This window comes from Dromiciops gliroides, chromosome 1 (genome assembly GCF_019393635.1).
Source record: "Dromiciops gliroides isolate mDroGli1 chromosome 1, mDroGli1.pri, whole genome shotgun sequence".
Taxonomy (NCBI): domain Eukaryota; kingdom Metazoa; phylum Chordata; class Mammalia; order Microbiotheria; family Microbiotheriidae; genus Dromiciops; species Dromiciops gliroides.
Window position 1 is genome coordinate 537,955,873 of NC_057861.1, and position 4,900 is coordinate 537,960,772.

The window sequence follows — 4,900 nt, forward strand, 5'->3', positions numbered from 1 at the left end:
ATGGTATTGGTCTGGCCAGTAAACATTCTTCAGGTCTTGGGATTTGAGTGAAAGGAGACACTACCACACTTACTACCACAGGAAAAATCAATCTGTTCATTAGGTGAAGTATATAAAATAAGAAATATTCAACATTAGTTTTGTAGTCATCAAAGGTCCCAGGATTCTTGGCATAAAGAGGGGAACCAGTGTCATCACAGCATTAGGCAACCGGGAAGTGCCAGGCATGGCTTAAGGACCCATTATATAAGCTAATGTTATAGCAGGTGGGTTTTTCTGGGTGTGAACCTTTTATATAGTTAACAAATATAAGTTAATTAAAATTGTAAAAATGCCCAGAAATTTTATACCAATCAACTTACAGCATTAAAGAATGGCCCAAGGAGGTAGAGTCAAGATGGTGGAATAAAGACAACAAGTCGCCTAAACTGTACTAAACACTTTTAAATAATGTGATAGAACAATTCCTGTAGTGGCAGAACCCACAAAAGGATGGGTTGAAATAATTTTCCTGCCAAAGACAACTTAGAAGGTCAGCAGGAAAGTTATATTGCACCTGGGTGAGAGTGGAGCACAGTCTGGTTCAGCACAGACCCAGCCCCAGAAAACCAGGAGCAGTCCTTGGGAACCACAGAATCTATCTATATACATATGCTATAGCAGCATCTTCTTCCAGAGCTCTCAGCCCACAGATGGTTAGGGGGTTGACCAACTGATCAGAAGGAGATTACAGGGGTCTCTTTGCTGGCATTAGGGATAGGAGTCTGTTGCATTCCCCATACTCAGATCCAGGTTGCAGTCCTGGGTGGCAGTCCTAGGTAGAGTAGGCACAGTAGCACACCAGAACTTGTGGCTGGGGTGGAGCAGGGATCCACATCACAGTTCCAGGGCAGAAAAGCATTCTTGTGTCACTTACAGACCAGAGCACAAGCCAGGAGAGTAGTAACACACCTCTCCTTAGATCACTCATAGACTAGAGCACAGGACAAGACAACAGTGAACACACCTCTCCTTAGATCATACCACCTTGGAAGAACTGAAAACTTACAGGTCTTTAGAAACATCTCTGAAAAAAGCTTCACAAAACCCCTGAAGCTTGGGACAATGTACCATCCACCCCAGAAGCAGAGACCCACTTCAACAGAAAAAATTCAGACCACAGAAAATTACTATTGTGACAAGGAAGGTCAAAACACACACTCAGAAGAAGATAACAAAGTCAAATATCCAATATCTAAAGCCTCTGAGAAAAATATGAATTGGTCTCAGGCCACAAAAGAGCTCAAAAAGCATTTTTAAAATCAAGTAAAAGAGGTAGTGGAAAGAATGGGAAGAGAAATGAGAGTAATATAAGAAAATAATGGGAAAAAAAGTTGACAGCTTGGTAAAGGAGACACAAAAATTATGGAAGAAAATAGCATCTTAAAAATGGATTAGGTCGGGGCAGCTAGGTGGCGCAGTGGATAGAGCACCGGCCCTGGAGTCAGGAGTACCTGAGTTCAAATCCAGCCTCAGACACTTAACACTTACTAGTTGTGTGACCCTGGGCAAGTCACTTAACCCCAATTGTCTCACCAAAAAAAAAAAAAAAAGTGGATTATGTCAAATGGAAAAAGAGGTACAAATAACTAATGAGGAGAAGAATGCCTTGAAAAACAGGACTGGACAATGCAAAAAGTACAAAAATTCACTGAATAAAATAATTCCTTAAAAATTAGAATTGAGAACATGGAAGCTAATAACTTTATGAGAAATCAAGAAACAATAAAACAAAACCAAAAGAATGAAACAAAAATAGAAGACAATATGAAATACCTCATTGGAAAAACAACTGATATGGAAAATAGATCCAGGAAAGATAATTTTTAAATTATTAGAAAATTGCCCTGATATTCTAGAACCCCAGAGGTTAAAATAGAAATGGAAAGAAATGGAAAGAATCCACCAATAACCTCTTAAAAGAGATCCCAAAATGAAAACTCCCAGGAATATTATAGTCAAATTCCAGAGCTTTCAGGTCAAAGAGAGAATTTTACAAGCACCCAGAAAGAAAAACTCAAATATCATGGAGCCATGGTCAGGATAACAGAAGATTTATCAGCTTCTACATTAAAAGATCAGAGAGCTTTTGGCTCCCAGCTCGTGGTGGTGAAGGTGCAACTTCTTTCAGTTGTCCTGAATCCAGGTTCATCTGACACTGTCAGCTACCCCACAGTGTCCAGGCTGAGCCTCCACCTTTGTTGTCACCATGCTGCATAAGTTTGACCCTAATGAAATTAAAGTTGTGTTTTTAAGGTGACTTGTGGTAAAGTTGGTGCCACATCACTCTGGCCCCCCAAATTGGTCCCTTAGGGTTTTCTCCCAAAAAAGTTGGTGATGACATTGCCAAGGCAACTGGTGACTGGAAAGGGCTAAGGATCACAGTGGAACTTACCATTCAGAACAGACAGGCCTAGTTTGAGGTTGTGCCTTCTGCTTCAGCCTTGATCATCAAAAGCCCTAAAGGAACCTCCTTGGGACAGAAAGAAGCAGAAAAATATTAAATGCAGTGGAAACATCAGTCTCGATAAGATCATCAACATTGCTCAAAAGATGAGGCACCGATCCTTGGCAAGAGAGCTGTCTGGAACCATTAAAGAGATCCTTGGAACAGCCCAGTCTGTAGGCTACAACATTGACGGCAGGCATCCTCATGATGTCACTGATGACATCAATAGTGGTGCTATGGAATGCCTGGCAAGTTAAGCTACAAAGGAGACTATTGCAATAAATTAACATTTAACAACAAAAAAACACACACACATAAACACAAAACAAACAAACAAACAAAAAGATCAGAGGGCTTGGAATATGATATTCTGGAGAGCAAAGGAGCTGTGATTACAATTAAGAATCACATACCCTGGGGGCAGCTAAGTGGCACAGTGGATAAAACACCAGCCCTGGATTCAGGAGGACCTGAGTTCAAATCCAGCCTCAGACACTTGAAACTTACTAGCTGTGGGACCCTGGGCAAGTCACTTAACCCTCATTGCCCTGCAAAAACAAAACAAAAAACCAAAACCAAAACCAAGACAAACCAATTAAAAAAAACAAAAACAAAAGAACAACAATAACAACAACAACAACAAACAAAGAAACACATATCCAGCAAAGCTGAATATAATCTTTCAGGGAAAAACTAGATATTCAATGAAATAAAGGACTCTGAAGCATTTTTGATGAAAACACTAAAGCTGAATAGAAAATTTGAATTTCAATTACAATACTCAAGAGAAGCATAAAAAGGCAAACAGGAAAGTGAAATCATAAGGGACTTAATAATGTTAAACTGTTAAATTCCTACATGGGAAGATGATACTTGCAACTCATAAAAATTTTCTTGTTATTAGAGCAGTTAGAAAGAGTATATTTGGACAGAAGACACAAGTACAAGTTGAATATGAAGGGATGACATCTAAAAATAAAATTAAGGGGTTAGAAAGAATAATGTCCTAGAAGAAAGGAAGGGGGTAGAAAGGAGTAAATTATCTCATGTGAAAGAGGCAAGAAAAAGTTTTACAGTGGAGGAGAATATGGAAGATACCAAAGGGCGGGGTGGTGGTGATGAGTGAGCCTTACCCTCATCAGAATTGGCTCAGAGAAGGAATAACTTGAACACTTAATTGAGTATAGGAATCTATCTTACTCTACAGGAAAGTAGGAGGGGAAGGGGATAAGAGAAAGGATGGATATATGCTGATAGAAGGGAGGGTAGGTTGGGGAGGTAGTAGTCAGAAGCAAAACACTTTTGAGGAGGGACAGGATGAAAAGAGAGAAAATAGAAGAAATGCGGGGGAGATGAGATGGAGGGAAATACATTTAGCAATCATAAATGTGAAAAAAAATTTGAAGCAAATTTCTCTGACAAAGGCCTTATTTCTCAAATATATAGAGAACTGAGTCAAATTTGTAAGAATAAGAGCCATTCCCCAATTGATAAATGAAAGATATGAACAGTTTTCAGATGAAGTAAAGCTATATCTATAGCCATATAAAAAAAAATGTTGTAAATCCTTATTGATTGGATAAATGCAAATTAAAATAATTCTGAGGTGCTAATTCATACCTATTAGATTGGCTGATAGGACAGAAAAGGAAAATGACAAATGTTGGAGGGGATGTGGGGAAAATGAGACATTAATGCATTGTTGATGGAGTTGTGAACTGATTCAACTATTCTTTAGAACAATTTGTAACTATGCCCAAATGGTATAAAACCATGCATACCCTTTGACCTAGAACCACTACTACTAGGCCTATCCAAAAAGAGAAAAAACAAAAAAGAAAGGAAATTATATGTACAAAAATATTTATAGCAGCTCTTTTCTGGTGGCAAAGAATACAAAATTGAGGGAATACCCATAAACTGGGGAATGGCTGAACAAATTGTGGTATGTGATTATAATGGAATACTATTGTACTATGTTAAGGGCTAAAATTCTAGCTAAACTGTCTAAAATATCTAATGAGTGGTCGCCAATAAATTATAAGCTTTAGCAAGAGTTAGACTTTTAAGCATTTATTAAGGAGAATAAGAATTTGGTAAAGAGAGAGAAAAAGGCCTAGATTCCTATCTAGGCCCCTCTCCACCAGCGTCCTCAGGAAAGAGTCCCAGACAGAGCGCTAGTCTCTTCCTTCTTCCTCCCACTAGCCCGCGTCACTTCCTGACGCCAAAGAAAAGACTCCTGGTCTTGCCCTCAAAGACCTTCGCCTCATGGGCGGAACTCTTCTACAGTAAATCTCCAGCAGGTGGCGTCATTCCAATCGTTACAACTATAAGAAATGATGAGCAAGATGCTCTCAGAAAAACCTGGAAAGACTTAAATGAGCTGATACAAAATGAAATGTACTGTGTTCA

General features: G+C 39.0%; 1 pseudogene; it reads left to right on the forward strand.

Moving 5' to 3' along the window:
* Positions 1-2,248: 2,248 nt before the first annotated feature.
* On the forward strand, positions 2,249-2,745 carry LOC122751370 (annotated as a pseudogene).
* The last annotated feature ends 2,155 nt before the right edge of the window (positions 2,746-4,900 follow it).